We start from the raw sequence: 15,530 nt of genomic DNA on the forward strand, positions 1-15,530 counted from the left end.
TACTGCTAAAGGTTATTTTTTTTTAAATTGCTGTAATTAAACCAGTCCTCTTGGGCAAGAAAATAATAAAACTCTTGAATTACATGAATTACTGATAACCAAACAGCCTGGTTTTTCTAGAAAGAAAATTCACTGAAATAATCATATTGATTTTTCTGTTTTGGTATATTTATTTATTGTATTATTAGTTCTTTTCTTAAAGAGAAGATTGATTTCACTGTACAATAGTTAAAAAAAACAATAAAACCAGAGAATATTAGACGCAGCACCAGCATTTTCTCATTTCATACTAATTTCCTGAGTAGAATGCATTCTATTCCATTATTCTTAGTTGCATTATGAATATAATTTTGGTTTATTAATTAGCCACCTTGCTTGCTTCTAGAACTCTATTGCTTCTCTTGGAAATCTTGACCACCGTTTTTTAAAAAATGAATGCACAATAAATAAATTATTGTGCATTGCTATAAATGAACCCCATGTTGTTGTTAGTCATGAAGTTGTGTCCGACCCATTGTGATCCCATGGACAACATTCCTCCAGGCCTTTCTGTCCTCTACCATTCCCTGGAGTCCATTTAAACTCACACCTACTGCTTCAATGACTCCATCCTCTTCACTTTCTGCCGTCAGAGTGGTATCATCTGCATATCTGAGGTTGTTAATATTTCTTCTGGAAATCTTAATTCCAATTTGTAATTCATCTAGGCCCTCCTTTCTCATGATGTGCTCTGAATGAACCCTATGGATGAATGGATACACACACACACACACACACACACACACACACACACACACACACAGAGGTGTGTGTGTGTGTCTGTCTGTCTGTCTGTCTGTCTGTCTGTCTGTCTGTCTATCTATCTATCTATCTATCTATCTATCTATCTATCTATCTATCTATCTATCTATCTATCTATTTATCTGACATATAAATACAGTATATATATATATATACATATATGTATATGTATATGTATATATATATGTATATGTATACACACACACACACTGTTTAGTAAAATATATCTAAATAGTTTTTTAAAAGAAATGAATCTATGAATCTATCAAAAAGACCAGAATTTCAAATAGAAACACCCAACATAGCAGGGGTGAAATGCTCCCGGTTCTGAGTGGTTCGCGATCCTGTAGTGATCATGGCCAGTGGTTTGGCGATCTGGTAGCAATCGCCGAACCACCGGCAACACCCACCATCCAGGTGTTTTTTATCTTCTGCACATGCGCAGGAAGTTTTGTGCATGTGAAGAAGGTCTGCGCATGCAAGTGACATGCGCACACGTACAAAACTAGCGTGCACGTGCGGTGTGTGGACTTCCAAGCCAGTAAGGAAGATAAGTAGATTTCACCCCTGAAATATAGTATGTGTTCTGTCCCCCCACCTCACATAGGATGACACACGAGCAAACGACGTCTACCAGTAATTTATTTTTACAAGCCGACTTGGGTCTCTTTAACAGATAGAAGTTCTGGCAGCTACTCTCCAAATGCCTGTCAAGTTTCTTATCACCTCTAGAAACAGGAGTCAGCGTTTGCTGGGGCAAACAAGAGTTCAAAGAGTAGTCAGAAATCATTCACAAAGTCCAAGCCTTAATTCCGAAACATATCCCATCTGAAGCTCACGATATGCAGTTTTTGTCCTTCACAGAGCCTGCAGAGCAACCCCACCCACTTTTATCCCCTGTGGGGCGTGGCTCAGTGACTCAGCAATCTGTGGCCTGTCCACACCTCTTCCTTTGCTGCACACGCCTCTCCCTCCGACGCTACCTGGGATCAATCCAAGATTGATCTTCATCACTCCCTATTAGTGGGTGCTCCGACATGCCTTCCTCTTGGCCTTTGGCTGGAACCTGAGGCGCTGCCAGAAAGGAGGGTCCTGGAGAGGGAGGCCTTGCCAGCTCCTCCCCATCACTTTCAGAGTCATCTTCCTCCATGAAGACAGCCTCGGGAGCCAGAGTCACAACAGTATGACTAAAGAAAAATTACTAACCCTTTTGGGAAGATAGTTTCACATTTTACAAATTTTAAGTCAAATCTAAATTTCTTGACTTATGACCCATCTTATGATTTATGAATCATCTTGATTGCTCTTCTCTGCACTCTTTCAAGAGTCTCAACATCTTTTTTATAGTGTGGTGACCAAAATTGAATGCAGTATTCTACGTGTGGTCTTACCTGGATGACCAAGATATACAATCTATCCCAGGGGTGAAATGGTCCCAGTTCAGACCGGATCCAGTAGCAATGGGGGCAGGTAGTTCGGAGAACCAGTAGAAAACCCTCCCCCTGCCCATGTCCACCCAGTCACCTGGTCCCCACTGCCTACTTGGCAGCTTCCTGCTTCTTTCAGTCTCACTCGCTATTCCGGCCTTGCTTCTGCTCCTGCAATCAATTGCATCAGCTAGCAACTCAATCTCCCTGCCTGCAATCCATTTTATCAGTGAGCAACTCAATCTGTCTGCCTTTTCTTTTTTTATTTCATTTTGTCACAACAGTATATATAAACATCGACATAAAACAACAACACATCATAAAAGAAAAACATATATATAAGTAAAAGTATGCAACAACTATGTTAATTTGATATAATGAAGGGAACAATAGGACAGGAACGGTAGGCACTTTTGTGCTCTTATGCACACCCCTTATAGTCCTTTTAGGAATGGGGGTGAGGTTAATAGTAGACAGTCTTTGGTTGACGTTTTTGGGATTATGAGTAGAGACTATAGAATCAGGTAGTGAGTTCCAAGCGTTAACAACTCTGTTACAGAAGTCATATTTTCTGCAATCAAGTTTGAAGCGGTTGACATTAAGTTTGAATCTATTGTTTGCTCTTGTATTATTGCGATTGAAGCTGAAGTAGTCTTTTACAGGAAGGATATTGCAATAGATGATTCCTTGAATTGGGTATGTAAGGTGGAAGGAGCTTCAAAGAAATAGTTAATTGGGGGTTTTTTTAGGAGTTTTTTTTTTTTTAGACTTAGCAGTTTAAAGTTAAGGAAGTTTTAAATTTAGCTGCTTTTATCTAAAAATATAAATAAAATAAAATAATAAAATAAAATATTTGTGCAGCTTTCTGAGATTAGGTTTGTTTCTGTAGTGTTTCACTCTAACTACACAAACATACAAAATGTCACAAAGCTGTATGTGGCATTTTGTGTGTGTGTGTGTGAGAGTCAGTTTTGTTGTGTTGTATTGTGTTGTGTGTAAAGTGTGAAAGTTGTTTTTTGAGCTTTTTGTGGCTGTGTAAGGTTCCTGCTTGTTGCAGAGGCCATTTTGGGTGAAGTGCAGTTGCTTTTACATTGTGTGTGAGTCAGTTGTGTTGCGTAAAGTGTGAAAGTTGTTTTTTGGTACCTCTTATTGTTTTGTGTACTTTGTTTATTATTTTTATTATTTATTGTTATTGGCCATGCCCACCTGGTCACCTGATCACCAAGCCACGCCCACAGAACTGGTAGGGAAAATTTTTAGATTTCACCCCTGATCTATCTTCTTGATATAGAGACAAAATGATTGACTCTGTGGGAGTAAATATCATTTTTTAAAAGTAAATCACAATCCTTCTACTGTAGGGCATTGCAGATGGATACTTACTGAGCAGGCAAACATTTCACTTTGCCCTATGCTTCATTTTCCGAGAAGGTTATTTAAAGAGAAACAAGATCCATGGTACATCGCCATTTATGTTTTACCAATCGCGAGCACTTTTGAGCATACGGCTATGTGTTTTGCTGTCTCTGCTTTCAGTACAAAATCAAAGTCGTTGGTGATTGGGACAAGTGAGAGTAGCTGTTAAGTAACTCAGCCTTCCCTAGGCTAATAATTACAGTAATGACTGGTCCCTAAAATATATTTTAGTGCTTTCTGATCCTGTGTAAGAAAGAATCACCTTTTCAATTGCTTTTTATGGCATGAGGTTTGCATAGTTTAAAATATAGTTATAAGTTTGCTGCAAGGATCATTTTCATAACTATCTAGAACCAGGATGAATACATCAATAAGATTTTTTTTTTGCAAGTGAAGAACATATTAATTATGGGTGATACTGTGTATGATTTGAACAGCAAGGATGTGAAATAATACACCAGATATACAAGTGCAAAAGTAGGTAGGGAATTATGCTGCTAATACACAGAATATGAAAAGGCAATGTAAAAAGGATCTTGACAGGATAGTAAATAAGCAAATACGTTTTGTTGTGGTAACCAAAGGTCACGACAATGCAACAATAAACCCAAAATCCAATAAGGACATATAACAGTAAAATTAAAAAAGGAGTAATAAAAAAGAGAATTAGATACAAAGAGGTCAAAGCAAGAAAAAGCCAAGGCGATGACAATTTAGACGTTTATTTCAAGATGATGACAAAGCAAAAGTAAGCAACTTGGCTACTCACACTGGGAAACACATTTGCAGGATAGGAAATGCCAGATGTGCTTTCATGTGCCAAAGGCAGAATTGGAGTGAGGAACATCTGTCTGCGTGAAGGACCAATTATTCTATAGATATTTTCCTCTATAGAAATATTTATAGTTGAAAGGAATTTGATGTTGTCCAGTCCATCCACGCTCTTTGAAGCCTTGTTTAATCACAAGGAACAGCTCCTTGACATCCTGCAGTTAAGAAAGAATCCACGTACTTAAAATTTCACATAATTTTACCACTGGTTTGCCGTGCACTGAAAATGTGAGCGCGCAGGTACACACGTCTGTTTCACTCGTGAGCACGCCTTCTGTGCATGCATGTGGCCTTCCGCGCATGTGCTTTGCATGTGCACAGCCTGCACGCATGTGAACGGCTTAGAAAATGTGGCTAAATAGGACAGCAGGTCACCACTACCGCTTTGCCCGAATCGGCCTGAACCAGCTGAATACCACCATTGCACTCGCTTCTTGGTCACCCAGCTAACTGCTGCCTTGTTACAAAACCTTTCTCCTGGTGTTTAGTCAAAATGAGTTTCTTTCCCTTACAGAGATCAGATCTGGGATGGGAAAGAAATCTAGATAACCACAAAAGTGCAACAAAAAAAGAAAAGATACAGAACACTTTTTGCTCCAGTCTAGTGGTACTTTTTGGATGCAATATATGGTAGCTTTAGCTTCCTGAAACTCCCACTCATTAGATTTTAGATCTAAACTGAGAGGAATGTGTCACCCAAGCTACATGAGAGATATCAAATGTACCATTTATTATAAGTTCCTTAAAAACAAGAGCTTTTGCACAAGTTCATCTTGTCCATGAGCTGCAACCTTTTCTCATTCCGGGAGGTGCTCACTCCCTGATCACCTTGTGATGGGGCTATTGTATTTGCTTCAAATAGGCACATTGAAAATCATCCAGAAGCTACAGCTGGTATTCATAAATGCTACATATAGAATAGCCCAAAGCACACATTCTGGTAGAGAGAAGTTCCCTGAGGATGGGCTCCAGCACGAGTCCAAAAGCTTGGAAGAATAAATCTCTGGTCCCATTGACTGATCCAAACTGGATCCTGCAACATTATCTTGGAACACGTATATTTGTCTTCGTTCATAATCATAAAGTCGGTTAAAAACCAAGTAAAATTTCAATACATTTCTCTCTCTCTCTCTCTCTCTGTCTCTCTCTCTCTCCCTCCCTCCCTCCCTCCATCTATCCATCATCTTTCTTTCTTTTTCATCCATCCATTCATCCCTCCATCCATCCATCATCACTTTCTTTTTCCTCCCTCCCCCTCTCTCTCTCTCCCTCCCTCCCTCCCTCCATCCATCTATCTATCTATCTATCTATCTATCTATCTATCTATCTATCTATCTATCTATCTATCTATCTATCTATCTATCTATGAGTAATGTATGGCTGTGTGTGTAATGTATGTGTAATGTATGGCTGTGAAGGTTGGACCATGAGAAAGGCTGATCGCCAAAGAATTGAGGCCTTTGAACTCTGGTGCTGGAGAAGACTCCTGCGAGTCCCTTGGACTGCAAGGTGAACAAACAAGTCAGTTCTAGAGGAGATCAACCCTGACTGCTCTTTAGAAGGCCAGATCCTGAAGATGAAACTGAAATACTTTGGCCAACTAATGAGAAAGAAGGACTCACTGGAAAAGAGCCTAATGCTGGGAAAGATTGAGGGCAAAAGAAGAAGGGGACGACAGAGAACGAGGTGGCTGGATGGAGTAACTGAAGCAGTAGGCATGAGTTTAAATGGACTCCAGAGGATGGTAGAGGACAGGAAGGCCTGGAGGAATGTTGTCCATGGGGTCGCGATGGGTCGGACATGACTTCGCAACTAACAACAACAACAAATCTATCTATCTATCTATCTATCTATCTATCTATCTATCTATCTATCTATCTATCTATCATCATCATCTCTCTCTCTCTTTCCTCCCCCTCTATCATCAGTCTCTCTCTTTTCCCTCCCTCCCTCCCTCCTTCTCTCTCTCTCTCTCTCATCTATCTATCTATCTATCTATCTATCTATCTATCTATCTATCTATCTATCTATCTATCTATCTATCTATCATCTCTCTCTATTGTAGAAATAGTAGTGGAGAAAAAAATTATAATCAAAGCTATCAATATAACCATATTTTTGAATATTGCTGTTGTTTTGGGCAATTATGTTTTTAACTGTGTTTTAATTATATTTTTGATATTTCCTAAGCCTCCCAGATTTTTTTTAGCAAATCAAATAACTAAATAATTGTACTTATACTTTAATTATTGTGATATGTATGGGGCATTTTATATCCCATTTTCACTTTTTAATAACTACCCTTATTATTCCTATATATTTTAATTGGATTTTGCTTTTGCTTTTCTTACTCGAAGGTTATCTTCCATCAGATCCCTAGAGGAACTCAGGATTAAGGAAATGAAAGAAACCAGCTTTCAAAGTCTTTCAATAAAACATTTGAGGATTTAGTTTCTAGAATTTCACCTTCACTGTTTCCTGTTTGTTTTCATCCTTTTAAGAATTATTCTTTATTTAAATAAAGATCAGAGAATTATCAAACACTTCTAAAACCATAATTATTAGGATTTAAAGGTCTGTAAATCTATTTTGAATTAGATATGAATGCACTCAACTTTAGCCCATAGCTAGAATCAACCACATTCTCAATTACTTGTCCCAGCTTTTGCCAACCTCGCAGTTTCGAAAGCACATAATAATGCAAGTAGAAAAAATAGGGACCACCTTTGGTGGGAAGGTAACAGCATTCCATGCGCCTTTGGCGTTGAGTCATGCCGGCCACATGACCACGGAGATGTCTTCGGACAGCGTTGGCTCTTCGGCTTTGAAACGGATATGAGCACCGCCCCCTAGAGTCAGCAACGGCTAGCACGTATGTGCGAGGGGAACCTTTACCTTTATTAGAATATTCAACAGACACAAGTAATAAATGATCAGTTATAATAAATATTTTTTAAAATATTGTGAATGTTGATAATTCACATTATATTGATAAGGGTGTTCTGATTTTAGTATTTGATCAACTTGATAATTCTGAATTATTTTAATGTACTATAAATATTGCATGTTTTTCTGTAGGCCACGTAAAGTCACATTCTTGAATGAGCAATGTAAAAAAAATGCATACCTGTGTACATTTATACATACATACAGGAATGGTATATGGGAAAGACCTTGGGAGACAGAGTGAAGTGATGCTGCCTAGGGATTGGTCGTATAAGAGAGCTCAGAGCTTGCCGTTGGATAGTGAGCAGGGAAAGAGGCTCAGAAGAGTCCCTCCCTAGTTTCCCAGGCTGTAAAGAAGATGGCTGGAGGACTGTACAGCACTTCCAGGCTTCAAGAGTCTGTTAAGAAGCTTTACTATAAAGTGAAATCAGCTTATCTGTGTCAGGGTGGCACAGTGGTTAGAATGCAGTATTGCTGACTAATTCTGCTGACTGCCAGCAATTAGGCAGTTTGAGTCTCAACAGGCTCAAGTTTGACTCAGCCTTCCATCCTTCTGCAGTCAGCAAAATGAGGACTCAGATTGTTGGGGAAAATATGCTGACTCTGTAAATGGCTTAGAGAGGGCTGTAAAGCACTATGGAACTGTATGTATTTTTTATTTATTTTTTATTTATTTATTTTGTCATAACAGTATATATAAGCATTAACATGAAATAACTATATAATATATAAGCATATATATAAGTATGAGTATGTAACAACTATATTAATTGGATATAACAAAAGGAAACAAAAGGACAGGAATGGTAGGCACGTTTGTGCTCTTATGCACGCCCCTTATAGACCTCTTAGGAATGGGGTGAGGTCAATAGTAGATAGTTTTTGGTTAAAGCTTTGGGGATTTTGGGAAGAGACCACAGAGTCTGGTAGTGCATTCCAGGCATTAACAATTCTATTTCTGAAGTCATATTTTCTGCTATCAAGATTGGAGCGGTTCACATTAAGCTTAAATCTATTGTGTGCTCGTGTATTGTTGTGATTGAAGCTGAAGTAGTCTTCAACTGGAAGGACATTGTAAAAGATGATTCTATGAGTTAAGCTCAGGTCATGTGGAAGGCGGTGGAGTTCTAAATTTTCTAAACCCAGGATTTCAAGTCTGGTGGCATAAGGTATTTTGTTGTAATCAGAGGAGTGGAGAACTCTTCTTGTAAAATATTTCTGGACACGCTCTCAATTGTATTAATGTCCAAAATGAGGTTCATCCACCATTTTCAAGGAGGACCTTGACATCTAACGGGTTGTGGGCTGTGCACGATGTGTCCACAGAAGTCTGGTAAGGCCTATACGGATACGAAATGTTCTGCCATATGTGTGGGCATCATTGTTGCAGCATTTGCAGCTCTGGCTTTGTGGAGTGCTTGCTTCTTTTGTGCTATGGTTGTTCCTCTGTCCTCAGATGTCTGGCAGCCTTGGTGGATCAATGTTTGCCATGTCGATCAATCTTCTGCCAGGGTTTCCCAGGAGGTGGTGTTGATATCTAGGGACATGAAAGAGGCTTTCAACATGTCTTTGAATCCCTTCCTTTGTCCCCCGTGCAAAGATGATTCTATGAGTTAAACACAGGTCCTGTCGAAGGTGGCGGAGTTCTAAGTTTTCTAAACCCAAGATTTTAAGTCTGGTGGCATAAGGTATTTTGTTGTATTCAGAGGAGTGGAGAACACTTCTTGTAAAATATTTCTGGACATGTTCAATTGTATTGATATTAGAAATGTGGTATGGGTTCCAAACAGGCGAGCTGTATTCAAGAATTGGTCTAGCAAATGTTTTATATGCTCTGGTTAGTAGTGTAGTGTTTTTGGAAAAGAAGCTACGTAAGATTAGGTCGAAAACTCTTAGAGCCTTTTTTGTGATGTAGTTGCTGTGGGCTTTGGCACTTAGATCATTGGATATGAAAACTCCAAGGTCTTTGACAGGGTGGGGGTCATCTGTAAGGTAATGTCCATCAAGCTTGTACTTAGTGTTTTGGTTCTTTTTTCCAATATGTTAAACTGAGCATTTGCTGGTTGAGATTTGGAGTTGCCAAATTTTAGACCATTCGGATACAAAGTCAAGGTTTTTTTGAAGGGTAGTTGTGTTGTTGTTGGTGTTAAATAGTTTGACATTGTCAGCAAAGAGAACACAATTACTTGTGATATGGTCGCAGAGATCGTTGATGTATAATATGAAGAGCGTTGGTCCAAGAACGCTGCCAGAGTTATTAGTGCTTGGAACACACTACCTGACTCTGTGGTCTCTTCCCAAAATCCCCAAAGCTTTAACCAAAAACTGTCTACTATTGACCTCACCCCATTCCTAAGAGGACTATAAGGGGCGAGCATAATAGCACAAATGTGCCTACCGTTCCTGTCCTATTGTTTCCTTTCATTATATCCAATTAATATAGTTATTACATACTTATTATGCTCATATATATGCTTATATATTATATAGTTATTTTCATGCTTATGCTTATATATACTGTTGTGACAAACAAACAAACAAACAAACAAATAAATAAATAAATAAATAAAATTTAGAAAGGTGTCCACCTGTTCAAGGAGTCAAGCAAGCAAGCTGGGCTCCTAAACAGCAGCTTCAGGGAAGAGGACTGAACATGAAGGCATAGAGCAATGTCACCAATCTGCATTCAGATAAAGGAAAGAGCCATGCCTGCTATCACAGCTATTTGGGGTTCAAGCAGCCTCCTGTGTCAGCGTGTTGTCCGATTACCTACATAAGATGCTCTCAAAAATTCCATCATACCCGCTGGGTTGAATTGGTTTTCCCCCCCGATTTAAATAACAGATGAGCTCTTTGTTTTGCAAAGAAGAAGAAGAAGAAAAAAAACCCCTATTTTGGTTGTTCAAAAGCTGCAGGGTAACTTTTTCAAACATTCTTGCCTTATTTCTCTTCATTGGAAACTTTTCACTAGAGACCAGAGGTGTCCTTTAAAGCAAAATTTATAATTTCCTAGCTTTTTTTCCTTGATAATAACCTATCAGGATGCCAAGGGATTGATTAATTCAATGAATTATAATAGAACAGAAGCTGCTGAGGTCTGGAAGCAAACTCTGATTGATATTCAATTATTTTTCCACATAAGCATCCATGATCTGAGCAGACTGTTTTCTGAAGTTGCATATGAAACTGTTTTGTGAAGCAACCATCAAGGAAAATGTCAGGCTGGCTAGCTCTATGTTAGTTCTTTCATTACATTAAAACGGATGCAAAAATGGATGCTATTGACTAAAGAAATAGTGTTTCCTTTGGCAGCCGTTGCTCTGATAGATATCTCATTGTGACATTTGCATCTCTCGTTATGATCGTTACCATTTTGCTTGAAAAGAATGTGTTCCTATAAAGTGATTTGTCACAGACGCCTGAGAGAAGCTGATTACATCAGTGAGGTGACATAAAAAAGCTATTTTATTTCACTGGAAATAATTTGGAAGCCTGGCCTAAGAGGTAAGAAGCCCTCTGTATCAATAATAGCGCACCTTGAAAACACTTTGCCATCTTTCAAAAGTCTCCTTATGTCTAGTCTACAGGTGACATGATAGCCGTGTTCCAATATTTGAGGGGCTGCCGCAAAGAAGATAGGGGTCAACCTATTCTCCAAACAACCAGAAGGCAGAACGAGAAACAATGGATGGAAACTAAGCAAGGAGAGAAGCAACTTGGACAGCAACTTGTCTGGAATGGTATAAGGTCTCCTGCTTGAGCAGGGGATTGACTTGAAGACCTCCAGAGTCCCCTCCAACTCTGTTACTTTGTTATCTGTTCTGTTATCTATCTAGACTTCTCCATCTGCAAGGGTATTCCCACACAGCATTATTCCTTGGGATTTCAAGAAAGGGTTGCAGACTATTAGAGTGATGATTGCAGATGGAAAGCAAGCATTCTTGTCGATCTCTCACAACTAAATTTAACTACATATGCCACATTCCATAGATGGTGTCAGATTGAGAGAGAAATGAAGATAAAAGTGCATAAGTGTTTTTTTTCCCTGAACAACACTTATTCAAATGTTCCCCCTACATGTTACTTTAGACTGTGTTGTCGTATAGTTATCAAAATGAAGGAAGTTCATACATTATTCATGTTTCTCACAATTAATTGTCCTTTCCTTTCCTTTCCTTTCCTTTCCTTTCCTTTCCTTTCCTTTCCTTCTGACCCCACCGACTCTCCTTTCCTCTCCTTTTCTCTCCTCTCCTCTCCTCCCTTTTCCTTCTGTCTCCTCTCCTCCCCTTCCCTTTCCTCAAGACATAATTTAGAGGAAAAAAAATTCCCTGTTTTATGAATTACTTCATAAATCTAGCTTTCAACGGGGCTAAGCCCATACCTGACATCCAAGACCACTATATTACCAAGCACATTTTACTTTACTTATCTTACTGGGATTCATTATTCTTTTGGCAGCCTCAGAAGTACGTCCTCTTACAAGGGCTCCTGCTAAATTCAAATGTCTAGCAGGTTAATATGGTCTGTAATGAACCAAGGGATTCTCCTTGCAGTCCACCTTGAAATGAACAGGACAAGAGTGAGAAGAGAGAAGGAGAAAATATTCCCTCCGGGATTTGTTAGGTTTTTTGCACAACCATTTCTGTGTGTGTGTGTGCACACGCGCACAATGGTTTGGAACCAGAGTTCAAATGTGTGCATAGGAAGACGAGTGCCCCCAAATGAGCATCCTGCAAATAAAACAGAAATGTAAACATTTTCTTAATTTTACAGCACACTAATGAATGTGCATGAAGCTACTATAAAATGTATTATGTGCAATTTGGTTTGTTAATCTGATATGCCACCTATTACATGGCTGTAAGTAATCCAACTTCCACATATTCTCTCATATTTTTTCAATGGAACATTGTCCAGATGTTTTGGCAACTTGACAGTACAATCACAGAACTTCAAGGCCCTCACCGGGTGAATATTTCATGAAACATAATACTCATCATGCTGTGGGAGTTTAGAATAGCCATTTCTTTCGACTCATGCAGCCATTAAAACGAGGTTGCTGTTTACTTGCTTTTCTGAATTCTAGAGCATGACATTTGGGATTCTTTTTAACTTCTTTTTTTTTAAAAAAATACATATTACTAAAGTAATCTTCATTGTCTGCACAGCTGCCTCTCTCAACAAAAGGCAACTTACAATTGCATGAGTAACCCTGTCTTGCTTGTTTTCAGTTTGACTAACAGGACACTAAGCCAGTGTTGGCTTCGGAGGATAAACCAGATAGGAACTGCAATCAGGTGGGCTACTTCAGTGTTATTTTGAAATTACATTGACAGAATCTTCCAAGTATGAAAATACACACTCACCCCCTCCATACCCCACACCGCGTCTTCTATAGAATATATTCAATGGTTGTCTGTGGAGATTCTCAGTCATCCAGGTCATGTTTGTCCCAAAGGTACTTTTTCAAGAGGCAATTGGAGTTTCTTCTTTTTCTTTGAAGACTTTTCATTTCTCATCCAAGAAGCTTCTTCAGCTCCAGGTGGATGGTGGGGATGGTGGACAGTCAGAGCTGAAGAAGATTCTTGGATGAGAAGCGAAACGTCTTCAAAGAAAAACAAGGAAGTCCAGTTGCCATTTAAAAAAGCACCTTTGGGATATTCTACGGTTCTTGCCCCATCTACTATCCAGTTGTGGGCTAAGCTGTCTCTTATCTGACTGTTCCTTTAGCAGTGTCTCTTTGCCCTGTCATCCAAGATCTTTATCACACAGCATGACAGTCAGTCAGCTTCCAGGTGTTGCCTCCAATTCCATCAGCTAAACAAAGGAGCCAGGGCCAGAGACTGTTGTTTAGAAGGATACAGTCAATGGAAAGGGAGCTACTGGGAAGGGACCTCTGGAAGGCAGCTCTAATCACAAGAAAAAGGATAGTGACTGAGCCAGATAGAAACTTGAGTTGGTCAGATAGGCTTGATCTTACCAGAATTTAAATGTGTGCTGTTCAGTTTCCAGGTGGTGTTTTTCTATTTTCTTAATTAATTTTCAAACTAATAGTAACAGCAACAGCAACAGCAACAGCAACAGCAACTGTTTGTCCAATCACACTTGGCCAATAAAGAATTCTATCCTATCCTATCCTGTCCTATCCTGTCCTAGCCTAGACTAGCCTAGACTAGCCTAGCCTAGCCTAGCCTATTCCTATACAGAAATAAATATGGTTGGCAAATACCTTACAGGCAATCTTTTTTTTTTCTTAACTCTACACAGAGAATTCAGCAATGAATGCCGGACACAAGGAGAGAGAATAGGCCCTCTCCTGGCTGAAATTTATAAAGATCTCTTACAGGGGTAAAAGACTTGTGTGGACCCTTTCTTAAGTCTTAAACTGGCTATACCAATGCTGATTCATTCTCATTGCATCAGCCTTACATTTCATCAGCTTTACAGTTGCATTAGCCTTACATTGGCTGGTCAGCTTTAAATCATCATTACCCTGGCAACATTTGCAAAGCTGGAAAGTGTATGTCATTTACCCAGTCTGGGGATATCTTATTGTCAGGTCAGAAAGTGCTGCTTTTGTCTCTGTAAAAGCAGATCACATTGCTACGAGTGCAAGCATGCCATGAAACTCCTTGGCCAATAAAAGAACCCTCTTTGCACCAATTTGAGATTTCTTCGTATTTCACACCTTCTTTACTGAGACCTCCTTTGTATCTCACACTTATGTTATAGGCATTACCGGGCGAGCAGGAGGCTAAGTTGCTATAGAGCAGTGCAATCAATTTGTGAGATATTTTATAGATTTGAGTGTGTTATGCTCTCAACAGTTGTGTGAGATCGCTACCTTTAGATGCTGCCGATGATGTTGCAAGACCGGCACTGCAAACCTCTCCATCAAAGTGAAAAGGAGTCTTGTTACTTTGTTACTTTCAAAACCATTAGAACAGTCAGTTAAGAGGGAAAAGAAATGGAAATCCCTTTTGTCTAGTATAATAAACTACCTCTTGAAAAGATCTGCACTACACTAGTCCCAAGGCAGTGTCAATACCGCACCTAGTATTTGCAGCAGTTTTTGTCACTCAAAATCTCATAACAGCTTTTCTTCAATCCCTCCAAATTCAATTATTTGCTTGTCTCTATTCATGTGCAGCCTTTTGATGCAGAAAAATTCAAAGACAATTGTTGGATAGCTGGATAAGACTCTCATTTCAGACTGGCCCTTTATATTGAGTTTTCCAAATCTGATACTATCCAGATGGTATCCTGCTAGTCAAATTAATTTTAAATGGCATTTTTGTTTAATGAATTTGCAAATTTGTTTACACTCATAGGAGACAGTCAGTTATTCTTTTTTTCCTATGGATTAAAAAACATTTCTTTGACTTAAGGTAAGATCAGCTTTTTTGACCTGCTGCAGCTAGTACAGAAACAGGATGAAAAGTGACTCATTTGCGGCATAGCAGTTGAACCAAAAATAAATATAGGCAACTTGGTGTTCTCTAGGTTTTATGGGGACTTCAACTCACATTAGTTCCAATCAGCCTAACCAGGGCCAAGGGACTGTATGTGTCAGGCTTCAAAGTAATAATCCCATATCAAGCAAAACTCCGAGGCAGGTGAATTCCTCAAAGAATAACTTTATTGGAAATATCATATTGGCACTGATCTGTGAAAACCAACTCTGACGGTTCCCACGGTTTTCACCTAATTAAAAGAGAAAGTTTTCCCACAACCCCAAACGATCAGTCACATGGTCCAATCAAGATGCTGCCTGGCTGTCTGGCAACCTCAATCTTCCTTCCATGGCCCAGATGTGAGAACATCCTTGGTTCCCAAGAGCTGCTGTTTAGAACTTGAGAAAGTCAATGTGGTGCTTACAATTGAGCTAAAACCAAGACAAGAATTCCTAAGATTTCTCTTTAGAAGGACATGTTTTATAGTCATACAGTCCATTTATGACTGTATGACTATAACTTGTTGCTGGCAATCCTTATGATTTATATTGATATATTGACCATCAATTGTGTTGTAAATGTTGTACCTTGATGAACATATCTTTTCTTTTATGTAAACTGAGAGCATACGCACCAAGACAAATTCTTGTGTGTC

This window comes from Ahaetulla prasina, chromosome 3, assembly GCF_028640845.1.
Source record: "Ahaetulla prasina isolate Xishuangbanna chromosome 3, ASM2864084v1, whole genome shotgun sequence".
In the NCBI taxonomy this organism is placed as follows: domain Eukaryota; kingdom Metazoa; phylum Chordata; class Lepidosauria; order Squamata; family Colubridae; genus Ahaetulla; species Ahaetulla prasina.